Below are 16,268 nucleotides of genomic sequence, written 5' to 3'. Positions count from 1 at the left end.
TCTGCATGAGATGGAGAGAGAGAGGGGAAAAAAGACAAATTGGTCTCTCAACCCACACATGACACTTTTAATGTTTGTATAAGGCTGTACTGATATATATAAAAGACATGATCAAATCCATTATGCTCATTGAGCAAATATTATGTCTGTGATTTCAAGGTGGCATTGTAGGCTGTATTTCGTTTTGGTGCATGCGTTGGCACTCTAAACTGTGTCAAAGGGGCTAAAAGCTGACCTAAGACAGCTCAGACTGAGTTGAATATAGGCTATGGGAGGATTTTAAGATTTGGGGTGTGCTGTCACATTGAGGAAAGTATATTTTGGTGTGAATCTTCCATTGACTTGTGCTGGTGTATCTGCATGTCTGCAATTGGCTATAGTTCTACTAGCCTACATCCCATAAGCTGTGTTGAGAGACAGGAGCGTTGCAATTGGTTAGTAGTAGTAGTATAGATCCCACACTGTATGGGTTGACTAGTTCCGGTAGGATGACCCACAGGATGTCGCATAGGCTGGAGGGATGATAGCTCTGCGATTATTAATTCACAAAAATGACATGGTTGTCATTGACCAATCTGAAAGATATTAGAGAATTTAGGTCCTTGGTCTGCTTATCAGTGTGCAGAAGAAATATGACACTGATCATCATAGCAGTATGCAAGATTAGCTGTGGACAGACAGGCACACACAGGGTTGAAAGCGAGATCTCCTGGTGGAGATAATTAGGCGTGCTCATGTCGACAGACATGAACAAGGTCAAAGTGTGGAGCGACTTAAAAAAAAGTAAGCACAGAAATAAGTTGAGCAGCAGTAGAGGCCTCAGGAAAGCTTGTAGGCTGCTGTTTGTACTTAAAGAGGTTCACAAGTACCACCCATAATGAATAATCCTTGTTCAGGATTTGCTGGATGTAAAGGCCTGCAGTCAGTCTTGAATATTAAAACACTAGTTCCTCAATGTGCTGCCACCAAGTCTATGATTGATTAGAAGTTAGGAGTCTTTCTTGTTTCCAACTAAAGTACTGTATCTACTTGAAGTCAGAAATCTTGGCCCTTGTCATGTTGGACTTTGGGTGGGAGTGTTTTAGTGGGAAGAGGAAGAGGGTGGGGGGGCCGGTGCTCGCACAGGTCATCCCTCTCACTTTCAACATGACTGATACAAGCGGAGACGAGCCAGAAGAGCAAGGAGGAGGAAAGGGAAAACTCCAGAAGACTGCAGAGAGACGCACATGGGGCGGGGAGGAGTTGAGGTGTCAGCGCTGGCTCCCGTGGGTGTCTGTGCCCAATCTCAGAGCCCTCTGATTAAAGAATGATTTATAGGGCCGGTCGGAGAGACCCGCTCAGCAATCCGTCTCGTGAATGAGATTTTTCCTCTGGAAGAGGGCGGGTAAATCAAACCTCGGGGCGAGGTTCCCGGGCTGGACTGTGTAAGGGTTGGCGATAGGGGCCGGTGATTAAACGCAATAATCACCACTGCTGAGTGCGCAGCTTGTTGTGGCCGTGCCACCGCACATTTGTCAGTGCTACCAAGTCGAGGCTACGGGTACATGTGGTCTCAATCTGATCAGCACGTCCCCAATCGGATCAGACACCCTGTGCTGTGAGCGGATACAGTAGCCTACGCTGACAGCTTTACATTGCAGATAGATTGATTCGTGTACAACCGATGTCACTGCGGATAGCGCGTTGATTAATATGGGTTACACGAACCCCTGGCCTGGAACAGCCTTGGCTCACACACAGTGGTAAATCAGTAGTCCTGAAGGACTATTTGTATTAATAACAGATGCACATTTGTTTTATAGACTGACTTATAGGATATGGACTGAACTGTATGTCTGAGCTCAAAGGTCACAGGTTAGATCCCCAGAACCGCCAACATGTCTGTCATGTCTATCAAAGTAGCTACAGTATGAACCTGTTGAATACTTCTGGATATACATATAGCGACTTTGAGTACTCAGAAAAAGCACTATATAAATTGTAGGTATTATTATGATTGGGGATGGGGATGTGTGTGGTACTGAACAGCCTACCAACACTGTGTGCAGCTCAGTGGTGGAAAAAGTACTCACATTTTGTACTTGTACTTGTAAAAGTAGCATTACCACAATGTAGAAATACCCTGTTACAAGCAAAAGTACCAGTATTCGAAATGTACTTGAGTAAAAGTACACAATTATTGCCATCAAAACATAAGTACTAAAAGTAAAAGTACTCATTATGCACAATGCCCATTTCACAAGTTTCCAAATGTATAAAATCCTTTGAAAAAAGTAGATTTGCCACAATATTAGCTTGTAGATCGGCTATTTTCAAATAGCCAAAGTAGGTCTGAAGTGGTTCATGTATGTTTTACAAAGTAACTAGTACCCAAAGTTTTCAAATAATTGTAGTGGACTAAAAATTACAATATTTGCCTCTGAGATGTAATGGAGTAGAAGTAAAAGTATTGAAAACTGGAAGTACTCCAGTAAAGTAAAAATACAGTACTTGAGTACATGTACTTAGTTACTTTCCACCACTGGTGCAGCTATATGAATAACAATGTTTTGACTGTGTTATTGTCCACCTGCCTAAAGAAATAAAGAAAATGAATTAAAGATTTTCTCACAAAAAGTGTTGTGACTTGCTGACATCAAATCGGTTACTAAACATAGCTACTGTAAAAAGATTTAAAGAAATTGGAATTGGTGATAATGCAAATCAATGGGTTGGCTTTTGAACGTTTTCTTTATATGGAGGGTCAAGTACAGCAATAGCGTATCAAGTAGCCTATAATAAGTAATGTAACAAAATGTGCTTAGAATTAGTTTGGGGTTAAAATTAGTATGGGCTTCTCAGACCATCCCTATGATCTTAAATTACGTTTTTGGAGCAACAGTGTCACCTGGTGGTTAGATTATGATAACACATGAAGTTGTAGTTCTTATGTATAGGGAAGGTGACTTCCTGGCCGGAGCCTGCGCAAATGTGTAGTCACACTCCATGAAGTAGATTTTAAGTGCTTATCATCTCATGGAATTTATAGATGGAGTTTCAAAATAGGCCTAAATGTTACCGTGAACTACGGAAGCACTAGGTCTACACGCCCGTGTGAAGCAGTGGTAAAGTCCCTGCCCACCACCACGGAGGTTGTGGGTTCGAATCCGTCGTGGGGCATCCGGCTTTGTCGGGCGCCTATGCAAACACAATTGGCCCGTGTTCGGGGGAGGGAAGCCGGGCGGGGAGGGTGATATTGGTCATTGCGCGTACTCCTACGGGCTTGGGCGGCACCTGTCAGCGGGGAGTGTTGGGCGGGAGCAGTAGTATGAAGGCTCTACGTCCTCCCGGTGGGGGCTCCTCACTGGCAGGTCAGTCAGTAGGATACGACAGCAGTGACAACACAGAAATGTGTGTGGGGAGGAATACATTGGCACAACGACTAAATTGGGAAGAAAAAGGGGGTAACAAATTATTGGCTACTCTAAATAAAAATAAGATAAAAAAGAAGCATTAGGTCTACAATAAAGAAATGTAGGGATAGGGTTGGATTAGGGTTGTGTTTGCATTTTCAAAGATTAGGCTACATGGTAATTCACTGCATAGGGTTTGCCACTTTATAGGCCAGGTAATCCAGGTAATCCAAGTATGTTAAAAGGAATTTCAATATAGGTGCATTGCTCTCAGTTACACAGAAAAAGAAGAACATTGCAGCAGATAAAGGAAAGGAGAAAACCCCTTCGGTTTGTGGTGTTATATGAATCCACCCCGAAGTTATGCTCATTTCTGGCCTATCAGCTTTGACAAGTTAATCCATTGTTGCTTGGCCCATGACCAGCTCTCCACAAAGTGTACAAATCCGTTCATAACTTTCTGAGCTATCCTGTGTGCTGACTCTGCAGTGGAAAGCCTTGGCGGAGGTACAGTAGGCCAGTGGTTCTCAACCTTTTCAGGCCGTGACCCCCCAAAATAATCATATTTGAACTGGGGACCCCCCACCCTGAGCTCTTGTAATAGGAGTTCAAGCATTGAATTTTGTTTGACTCGGTTCCACAGATAAATATTGTGAAAATAGCAGATCTACACGCTCACAACGTGAGTGTAGATCTGCTATTTTCACAACTTTTGCCCCTTTCTTATATTATTTGACAACTTGGCCAATGCTAGACCCGTTTTTATAGTATAGTTTGTTTATTACTTTTGATGCAGTAATGGTCTTTGTCTCCGCCAGGCCGAAAGGCATGGCGAGAGAGTATGTTTTGCCCCCTATCCGTCCGTCCGTCATTCTGTCTGTGGACAGCTAATCTCCGGCACCGTTGGCTTGCTCGCAGTGAAACTGTGCACACACACTCCCTGGATGCCACAGCAGAACCTCTGCCCCAAATTTTTCACATGGCCCTTTTATAGCGCCACCAGGTGGCTGATTTGTGCAAAACATCTTTTTTGACAGTACTCCTACAGATTTTGTCCAAAAATCCCGCAAATCGGTACACAGTTTCTCTGTAGTCATTAAACAAAACATGTCTTTCGGCTTTTTCATATTCCATCCTGATTAGCGAAAAATGGTTTCCAAAGTTTGCAGGAGTGCTCCGTTTTGAACAAAATGCCTCAAATCATGAACACAGCATGCAATTTCCTTGAAATATTGCACGCATATTTCCCCTATGCCGAGGAAAGAATGTCACTTGAACATTTTCAAATCAGCCTCATGGTGGCGCTATAACAGGCCGATTCGTGTTTTTACCTATAACTGCACCGATCTGTGTAAAACTTTGTAAGCGCACTCCCTAGAGGTCAAGGAAAAACCTTTGCCCTGCATTTTTCACATCTGCCTTTTATAGCGCCCCCAGGGGGCCGACTTATGTAAAACATATTTCTTTACATTACTCCTTCCGATTTTATCCAAATTTCACGCAAATCGGTACACATGATCTCTATAGTCATGTGATCAAGACGGATGTGTTATTTTTTTTTTCATATTCCATCCCGATTGGCTAAGATTGACATCTAAAGTTTGCAGTAGTGGCTTGTTTTGAACAAAATGCTGCAAATCATTCTTTTCACGCACATTCACACTATGTTGAGGAGCAAATGCCACCCTTTAAACATTGGCCTGTTATAGCGCCACCAGCAGGTCTAATTTAGCAAAACAATTTTTTTGATCAAATGCCTCAAATCATGAATGCAGTGTCCGATTGCCGTGCAAGGCCTAAGAAGAAATGGCACCCTTTTCACATTGGCCTATTATAGCGCCACCAGGAGGCCACAATAACCTACATGACCTGGCGGAGACCTGTGCTCCGAGGAGCACTTTTTCTAGTTTTCTTTTCTTTCTTTGCGGTACTAAAAATGTCTTACAAATGTCCTTAAATTGTCACTTTATGTCATCTGGGGACCCCCCAAAAATCACGTTGGGTTCTGACCCACAGGTTGAGAACCCACGCAGTAGGCTACTGTTATTATTTTTCCAGGCAAATATTATTAATATTAAAAGGAGGTGCAGCAGCTGAAGTGAGTTCACCAGAGATGATGTCTTTATCTGGACAACTGGTCATTCAGCCAGGCTGAGATAACCTCGTTAAAACTCCTGATGATTAGAGCGACCACGCAGTAAGTGAAAAGATAAAGTCCTGTACAATCCTCAATGCAGGTAGATGTATGCTACTTGAGACACAGCACATCTAGTACATAATATAATAATAATAATAAACTTTATTTGTATAGCACCTTTCATGACATGAAATGCAGCTCAAAGTGCTTTACAGAGCAAGGATACAATTACAGTTAGAACCAATTTAACAATCACCTAAATGCCTTAAGTCTAAGATGTAGGCCTACAGTATTCAGTTGGTAAGGTCCTTATAGTTGTTAAAATATGCTTTGAGCCTCTAATGCGAGCGTTATTTTGTATTCACTACTGTCTTTCCAGCCATGATGAGACATCACCACACCATCTGAGGAAAACATGATATCTAACCTTTGCTGAAGTCTGTAGTTAACTCATCAATATTCAGAAACCACATCAGTAAATGCACAACACATATACAAATATGAGCTATCAGTTTAACTCAGAGATTTAACCATGTGTTGACCTGGAGGTGTGTGCAGCACAGCTTTCCAGTTGGCAGTGATGGACAGTATAGTCAAGTAAATACTCAAGTAGGCCTATTCAAAAGTACAAATTACGAAGTGCATTTTCTTGTTAATTTCAATGTGTTGCTGTATTGACATTTTCACCACCGACACAGCGTTTAAGTGGTTAAACAAAGCTTTTTGCTGCACAGTAGGTTATTACAGAAAGCGGGTCTCCCAGGACTCTGTTAGGGTGTGATGTGCTTTGTTGGACGTCTTGTTGCGAGCTGCAGAACATATAGTGCAATATGTTTACACCCCCCCCCCTCAGGATGTAAGCAGGTGGTGAGGATACACACCTTTGACACAGAACATACTGTGGTTCTGTGGTTTGACAGCAGCAGCCTGGTGAACTACACTGTACGGCCCTGCTCGCTTCACTTTAAAAATGTAGCTGTCAGTGAGTGGATCTTAAAAAGCTAATGAAACGGCTCTGTTTCTGAAGCCAAAATATCTTCTACTGATTTATTCCTCTAGTACAGATCTTAACCCATCTCTAGTTTTCATCTTCGTTTCTTTTCTTTTCTTTTCTTGGGATTAGGGTTCCATATTTCAGCATGTTCTCTATTAGTACTCATTCAGTTACGAGTTACTGAGGAAAATAGATGAATGGCTAGATGGATAGATAGATACTGTAGATAGATGGATGGATAGATGGATACTAAATCAATAAATAAAATGTTAAATACAATACAGTAGCACAAAACCCCCACGCATACTCTTGGAACTTGCTAATTCGTATACAGTAACATTATACTGTATGATGAATTCACATGTGAGTTTTACTTTCACTTTGTCAGAGTGGGTGTGTTGTTCCATTGAAATAATGGATATTTCATTTTGTAATGACACTTGATTATTCTACTGGTTTAACAAGGTCACCAGTGCCTCTCACAGTTGTGTGGTATATGAAGTATTCTGTGATAATGATCCAAAAATGTCCCACCTTTTTAGAGGAGAGTAATTCGTAAAATTGAAAGGATTTTTCAACAAAAAGAGTCACAAAATAAAGCAGTCAAGGACTGTAGCATAATGGAAGTGTGGGAGGTGTTGAGCATCTCAGAACTAAGAATTTGAGATTATTCCATATATCCAGACAAAAGCATAATGAAAAACTAATGTTAACAAAGATAAGTCCCAACTAGGACGTTGCACATCCGTGTTCTGTAGCTGAAGGAGTGAGAATAGACTGGTGAGGGACTTTAGCTGGCTCCCATTGCACCAGTAACCAGAGATCCAGGTTATCACTTTTGGTATCACCCTTTATAAAAACATTGTAAACATTGTAAGCACTACTTTAGAGCCCATAAACACAGAGTGTAAAACATTTTGTATTATATTTGTATTAATATTTTGTATATATCTGCGGCAGGCGCGTACAGTGGCAACACCTTCTCACTACCAATTTGTCAAATACAGCCACTTGACCAGGTGCCAAGACATCACTTTCCACTGCCGCCCTAGCCTCGTTCCCAGCCTCACTCATCTGCGAAGAGAAGAGCCTGGTCACGACCTAAAGCAGAGAGTGTCTATAGGGGCAGGACTTCCGTAGTATGCGTTTCCTCCGGAAACTATCTTTTTTGACCAATCACAACGCTCGTTTCATTCACGGAGAATGTTAACAGATTTGTAAAGCATCAACGTCATTTCCTCGGGCGGTACTTCCGCCAAATTCCGGTACTTCCGTTTAGACACTCAATCGGCCAGGTCTTGCCCAGCGTGCTGCCGCCCTTTAGCAAATCCTCACAGCATCATCATTTTGACACCCGCAGTAGTGCGATATGTTTAAATCCCTTGGCGTTATTATTTAGACGCCCACGGTAGTAAAATAACAGGCGAGCCCGGGGAAAATCTGACCCAGGCTTCTTCGCTGTGTAAATACCAATAGTGAAATAAAATGTAACGTAGGCTACTGAAATTCATCAATTACGTCAATAGTAATGCTATGACAAAAGATCAGTGTTTGGAGGCCCAAATAAGTAAACTGACTGGTATCAGCGTCTAATTATTAAGTCCTGATCCTGCGCCAAAGCTAACAAACCCACTTGAAAAGCAAATTAACTGAGCATAGCTCAGTAGGCTAAGAGGAGGAAAATGAGCAACTCTAATCAAATGCAGAACAGACTGGAGTGGAAAACACTGAAAAACAGCTGAATAGGAGAATCATTTTCAGGTCGATGTGACACAGAAACTGGGTATGGAACAAAATCAACCGTGACAACCTGAAATTCTAGAGTCAGTCGACTGGACACATGTCAGAGAGGGAGACAAGAAAGACCGGAGGAGAGACCCAGCCCACGGCATGAATGAAGGCAGTCATTTAAGTGACACTCAATCACTGATCGAGGAGGACAGACGCTGGACACTGACACGTTGCATGTCAACGCTGACACATTGCATGTCCACATGTTTTACTTAATAAAAGTATCAATACTGCAATGTAGATAATATACTCTGTTACAAGTAAATCGTGTTCAAAATGTACTTGAGTAAAAGTACATAAGTATCGGCATCAACATATACTTAAAGTACCAAGAGTAAAAGTACTGATTGTTGCAGAATGTCCCATTTCACAAGTTCAAAATGTATAAGAAATCTTTAGAAAATTGCAGATCTACAAGCTCACAATGTGTCATTATGCGACAGATTGTGAGCTTGTAGATCTGCTATTTTCAAATTGCCGAAATATACAGTATATACGGCCGAAGTGGTTAGTGTGTTTTATAATAATAATCAAAATCTACAAAGTGTTCATAGAATTCTAGTGTAGTAAAAGTAGAATATTTTCAGATAAATACTGAAGAAAGTAAAAATACCTCAAAATTTTACTTAAGTACAGTATTTGAGTACATGTACTTTGTTACTTTACACCACTCTGCATGTCAATGTTCAAAGTTCCGGCCACAGGATTAGGTTTAGGGTGAGGGATAGGTTTACGGTTAGTTATTAAGTACATCCAGTTTCAACGCTTTTTGCACTTTGCAGGAACATATACAGTGACAATGTTTTCTCTGGCAATCAGGTTGGACATTGAAGGTAGTGAAATGAATTCAAGCACAAAAATACAGAATCATTATAGATTGAATCAGCGAAGGAAATGGATAACCTTACTAGGGTTACAAAAAGATGAGGAGATTCAACTTAAAAGTACGGATGCACAGCTTGAGAAATGTGATTGCGAGGCTTAAAAAAAACTGAGCTTCTGAAGAAAATTGAAGACTATAGAGACAAACAGGGAGAAGTGAACCAGAAAAAGGAGAACAAACAACTGCAAGAGAAAGATAAATAGCTTCAGATGAAAGACAAGCCAAATGGAAGAAAGCAATAGGAAGATTCTTAAGAAAGAAGCACGTAAGTATAATTAGAGGAAAGACATCAACATTTGGAGGGCATCTATCAAAACTTCATTCTCTGATGTGAAAAGCTTCAAACAAATCTTCTCTTTTTCTGTTGTATGCATACATTGCTGTCTCTCTCATAACTATACACACAGAAAGTTCTGTGATTCAAGTTAATATAAAAGACACAAATTCCCTCAGTCCCCCAAATTACATTGCAACCAAATATAACATAACCTGTATGACACTATTTCTGTTCTGTTGCAAACAAAAGCACTGTCATTGTTGTAGAAAGGAGGAATGATTCATCCTACTTAAAACTGCTATTTTTGGTGTTGTGCACTGAAAATAGCTGATTTAAAAGCACACAAAGTGTCGCAGAAGATATCAAAGCCATTCTTTAGTGCAAAGAAGTTGTTCAGTTGATGAAAGACAGCTTTTAAAAAAAGGTTTCACTTAAAAATGGGAGGTTTGATATGGGCCTAATAGTTGTTAATTAGTGACATGTCGAGGGCAGTGGTTTTCAAACCTTTTGTGCCCAAGGCAGACCAAAGGGCAAGTCAGCTTAACTGACTAACAAACAGGGAACCTGACACTACAAACTTATGACCCAGCGCTAAACATACAGAAGAACACAGTCTTTATAGTCTCAGGAGCTCGTCACCTAACCAGGCTCAACTGGTCCTTACAGGTGACACAGTCAGGGCAATCAGACTCTTGGCCTCAGGGAGAGGGGATTGGCTGAGGGAAATAAGAGCAGGGCATGGGAGGGGCAGGAGCAAAACAGGGGGAGGAACTGAGGCCATGGCCATGACAGGTGTGCCTTGAGATTTAAAAGGGCTAATACGCCTTAATTGCCTTAATACGTTATAATAGTTATAGAGGGCAATTATAATGTATTAAGGCATATAAGGCTTATTAGCCAGGGATCCTTTTAAGACTTCAGTGTTGGAGTAGTATGGTTGTAGTGTTGTGTGTATGGTTGTATTGTAGTGTTGTGTGTAGTATGGTTGTATTGTAGTGTTGTGTGTAGTATGGTTGTATTGTAGTGTTGTGTGTAGTATGGTTGTATTGTAGTGTTGTGTGTAGTATGGTTGTATTGTAGTGTTGTGTGTAGTATGGTTGTATTGTAGTGTTGTGTGTAGTATGGTTGTATTGTAGTGTTGTGTGTAGTATGGTTGTATTGTAGTTGTGTGTGTGTTTCTATGTTGTAATGTGTATGTATACAGTGTGTGCTTCACTGTTATTCATTCAAGTTAAGTATTCATTAATTGTGAACCTTGTCTCCTGCGTTCGATGTTTGAGTTCCTGCATGTGGGTCCTACACCTTCCGTTCCTGACAACACCTGCATTCATATGCACAAAATAGCCTATTTAACAGGTGTTGCACTCTTAACACTTGGTAAACATTTATTTTGTATTTACTAATGAAAATAAAATTGGACAAATAAAAGCACATACATCAAATGCATAGAGACAGTGTAGTGCCTCAGTAATCTAGGATCAAATATCATTATTCTGGGGGGTCACGGACTGAAAAGGTTGAGAACGACTGGTCAATATGATTCTTTTGGCTTGATGACTGCAGTTTTCAGGGCCTCTGGGAAATAACCTGGGAAAAGAGATGTGTTGACAATTTGTACAATATCTGTGGACAGTAAAACATTTTTTGAAAAAGCCTATCTAAGGCAGTAGGAGGATGATTTCAGATGTTGCATAACATCCTCCATGTTTTCATGGTTGACCAGATAAAATTGGGTAATTGTATTTGAATTGGTTTTAAGTGGAAACACATTTCCTACATATCCTGTACCTGATATGGATTTACTGACTGCTTTTCAAATTTCTCAGTTCCAAATTATTAATCCAATCTTTATAAATAGATGTCATAATGACATGAATATGTGTTAGTCACCACCTACATTCAGCTTTTCACACTTTGCCCCCTCCATTTCTACAAGTATGGCATTTCTCCATGGAGATGTTTTCTTTCCAGAGATCACCTTCACCTTAGTGGGTGCAATGGCATCAATAACATTTGTATGGTAATTTTAGAATGTAAATGATCTAAGCTCATTGAGTGATAGCCAAGAGAGGGTGGGTGTGGTAGAGAGAGCCTGAATTTAACTGGTGTTTTCAGCGCTATACGGTTTGTGATTAACTCTATTTGAACATTTGTGTTCACGGAGATAGTACTCCCAAAGAAAACACAGGAATGATCAGAGAGAGTAACATCAGTCACCATAACTTTAGAAATGTTCAGACCCTTGTAGATGATGAAGTCCTGTGTGTGTGTGTGTGTGTGTGTGTGTGTGTGTGTGTGTGTGTGTGTGTGTGTGTGTGTGTGTGTGTGTGTGTGTGTGTGTGTGTGTGTGTGTGTGTGTGTGTGTGTGTGTGTGTGTGTGTGTGTGTGTGTGTGTGTGTGTGTGTGTGTGTGTGTGTGTGTGTGTGTGTGTGTGTGGGGGGGGGGGGGGGGGGGCTCGGTCACATACTGAATCTATCCATAGTTATCAAGAACACAACACAGTTCTTTTGTCCCTTTGTCCTTGGGTTTGTCATCGTGAATGTTAAATCACCAACAATAACTACATAGTCAATAGAGATTATACACAGTAGTAAAACAAAAAAGGGGGGGGGGGGACAAGAAGAAAAAACACAGCTCAAGAGGAGGAAATCAACTAAAGACAAAAGAGGCAAGATTTCTAATGGTGGCTCTCCACCAATCAGACTACTTCAGACTACTGCAGACTGGCATTCGGGTCCGACGTCGGATAATGTTGGCTATTCAGGTGTCCAAAAGTATTATTGCAAACTGTCGGCCGACAGCACATTGTTGTGCGCATGTGTCAGAGGAAATCAGATGACATAACTCTCCACACCAGGAGGTGGCAGTAGTCTGCAGTGCTGGTAAAAGATACCTACTTGCATTGGAGAGAATCATTTAACAATATGCAGAGGACTCCACCTCCTTTCTTATTATGTCACTCATAAAACTGAAGTTGGGAGGTGTTACACCAGTAAGAACAGTTGCACTGTCACGTTGTTTTAAGTTTCAGCTAAAATCATCAAATCAAGATTGTGCTTGATAATAAAATCAATGATTATAAGACCTTTCCTGCCAAAGACCTGACATTTAATAAAGCTAGATTTATTGCGCTAAAAGTATCATCTGCCCAGTGTTTTGGGACAGGCTATGGCTGAAGAGGAATGGATGCTAAATTTGATACATTTATAGATTTGGTTGAGTGCTTCCCAGCTGTTTCTTACCAGATTCACCATTATTTTCCCATATCTTATCAAGACAGGAATTGAGAAAGCTACCAGCACAGAGGGCCCAGGCTTGTTCTGTGAAGAGTTATGAGTTCCGTTAGCAGCGCAGCCTGGACCCAGCAGATATCGGTGAGAGCATGCTATATTTTGTGCACAAGCTGGACGTGCTGTGCTTTTATCAGGCCTGAGACAGAGGATGATCCTGATGGTGTCGCGGAGGGCGGGAGGTGTTGTGTGTGTCGTAACTGTGATGTTTGCTGAGCCAGTGGTGGATCGAGGTGGACAAAAAGGGGGGCTAGAGAGAAAATGGGAGTAGGGCAGAGGGTACGTTTGTTTCCAGCAGTGACCACCTCTTTCATCTGGTCAGTGAACTCCAAGAGGGGGGAGGAGGGGGACTGCAGAGAAGGGTGATTTGGATGGGGTTTGGGGAATGCAGTAGGTGGTTCCTCTTCCTTAGAATCCCCTAATTACTTCACTAAGTAATTAACAGAAAATCAACCTTGACTCATCCCTCCTCAGTGATTGTAGACCAATTTCTAATGTTCCTTTTAGAGAAATTAGTTTTAAGCAGTTCAATGATTTTGATGATTTTGATTTTTGTAATATTTCACTTAGGCGCTGTGATGTTGGCCTCAATGGCGCTGATCTTAACTTGTTTACATCTAACCTCATAGATAGAGATTTTTTTCTTGCTCTCTACAAACGCTCCTCTGAGAACTACGACATCAACTGTGGCATACCACAATGCTCGATCCTATAGGACCAGTCCTACGGCAGCATCATCAGGAGACATACATGGCATCAGTTTTCACAGTTAGCTGATGACACTCAACTGTGTTTTGCTGTGTCTCCTAAATACCCAATAACAAGCTCTATTGATGCCCTCCATAAGTGTATTTAGACATTAATGCTTAGATGGCTCAGAGCTTCCTTCAGCTCAACCAAGAAAAAACTGAGTTATTGGAGCAGAGGCACAGAGAGAGAAACTGATGTCTAAATGTACTGGAACTCAGTGCCAGACACCAGCCTAAAAACTGTATAATCGTAGATTCAAATTTTCAGAGATTAGTCCATGATTTTTATCACTAATAGGCTGTGCCACTAATGCTCTCCTTTTTGGTCTCCTGCCAGCCTGATCTCCAGAGATATACGTAACATTGCACGGATCCAGTGCACTTCATTCCGTGGATAGTCGCCTAGAAACCCCGAAATTGCGTGCATATGTACGGCGAGTCCCACGGTGGGCGTAACCAGTCGCAACCCGGAAAAACCCGGAAGCAGAGCAGTCCCCACAACAAAATTTACGATTCTGTGCCTATCGGTACATAACTCAAACGGCGCTGAGTAGGCACAGGCGAACGTCACACCGTTCAGGACGGCAACTCGGTCGCCTTAGCTCCCTCGGTGGTCCTTCACGGGGTGACAGTTCGCCTGTGACTGCGCGCCTCCGAAATGGTTTTGTCACAAAGGGAGCGCCGTACATATGCACGCAATTTCGGGGTTTCGAGGCGACTATCCACGGAATGAAGTGCACTGGATCCGTGCAATGTTACGTATATCTCTGGAGATCGGGTTGCTCCTGCATAAGCTATGAATCAACTCTGAACTTATACAAAATTCAGCTGCCTGTGGCATGTACTGACCAGGACCAGAAGGACAGCACATATTATACCTGTTTTAAATTCACTGCACTGGCTACCTGTTTTAGAATTGATTTTTAAGATGATTTTATTGGTCTACAAATCACTAATGGCTACATATATCTAATATGGCATTAAGATGGACCCACTACATCCCTCTGGTATAAATCTGGACAGAAAAGGAACTAAAATATTATCCTGAAAGTGAACATCTGATGACATTTGAAGAAATAGCTGATAAATAGCCTACAGCATATCGTTGCTGCCGGGCAGAAACCTCTTATCTCCATGTTGTAACTTTTTTTTTTGGTAAATGAACTCCCTACTTGATCATACTACAGGGTCACACAAAGGTTTCAAGTTTCGCGCCGCGTTTTGAGCTTGCAGATCTGCAACTTTTGCTTTTTGAATTTGAATCCTGAAAAGTAACAGTTTTGGACATATGAGGTTTCCTCCCAACAAGAGACGATATCCCAAAATCAGCTCTTCTCTTTACAACTGAGAAACTACATCAGAACAAAACTAAACCCAGTCCCTATCTATCCGCTCCTTATCAACAACAGAAAAAGTATCGGGGATGGACTGTTCAGGGAGGGCCATAATCTCCAAGACGTATGACCTCCTTCTAGTCCTCAGAGTCATCTGTAAAGAGGCTTGAGGCATGGAGAGAGGACCTACATGTACTGCGCATGAAGACATTAGAGCAGGGGTCTTCAATGTTTTCCAGACCAAGGACCCCTTGGCTGAGAGACAGATGAAGTAGAGACCCCCACCACTACATATTGTATAAGATTGTGTTGCAGATTACACTTTTTCATAGATAGCTTCATGGACGTGTTTAACCGCACTATCAGCAGTGTATGTTGGATTCATGTTAATGTGTATTTTCAGACCTTTAACCGCTTAAACAGTTAATACTTAGTAAACTTGACCTTTTTCCCTCTACACAAAACCTCTTTGCCAAAAATAGCCGATCTACAAGCTCACAACGCCTCGCGCTAGAGTTTGTAGATCTGCTATTTTTGGCTAACGTTCCCCTCAGAATAGGGATGCTAGGGTTTAAGTAGTTCATGTAGAAAGAAAGCTTCCTAGCACAGATTTGGTGAACCCCTATAGTAGCTCTGAGGACCCCCTAGGGGTCCTGGACCCCCTGTTGAAGACCCCTGCATTAGAGCATTGGCACAGGGCATGTAACAAATCACAAACAAACAACACACAATTGAAATGACTGCAGTATAATTGGTTGCTGTAAACACATGCAACTCCAGAAAAGATCAATAAGTACAATAGTGCTACAGTATGTATCAAGTGTGAAAAGGCCAAGTATACAGTAGGTACATGGGCTTCTGAATTGTGCATAACTCTGCCCTGGGAAAGAATGACATTGTGGTGGCAGAAAGCATATAGACAGGGTCTGTTGAGGCCTATGTCTTGTGCAGTCCTGTCTTGCACAACAGGAAGTGAGTTTAAAGTCTGGGAAAGTCAGAGCAAACTCTGATTTCTGGGAAAGTCAGAGCAAACTCTGAATTCCCATAAATGAGATGATATCAACATGTTGTTGTGATGTTATTGTGCATGTGAGAAGATTGTGAAATAACACATGCTAACCAAAAGGCAATGGTCACATCTATTAAGGGTATAAATGGGGTGGGATATTATATTTGGGCAGTATCGTACTGAACGGAGAGTAGCTCGTGAGCACTGCTTGGTAACTGCTAAGCTGTAACCTGCCTGCACGCAAATAAACAGATGATGATTGAAGATATGCCTGGACTCTAAGTGTCTTTCCATCCATCCATACACCTGGTGATTAGAATATCCTAGTCTACAGGTATCCACTTCAACATACTACCAGGGGTAAGCTTATCACACTTCCCTTCATATGGTATCTATCTGCTTGCTATTGCTT

The sequence above is a fragment of the Gymnoscopelus braueri genome (genome assembly GCF_963280865.1).
Source record: "Gymnoscopelus braueri genome assembly, chromosome: 17".
Classification (NCBI taxonomy): Eukaryota; Metazoa; Chordata; class Actinopteri; order Myctophiformes; family Myctophidae; genus Gymnoscopelus; species Gymnoscopelus braueri.
This window is presented reverse-complemented; position numbering follows the sequence as displayed.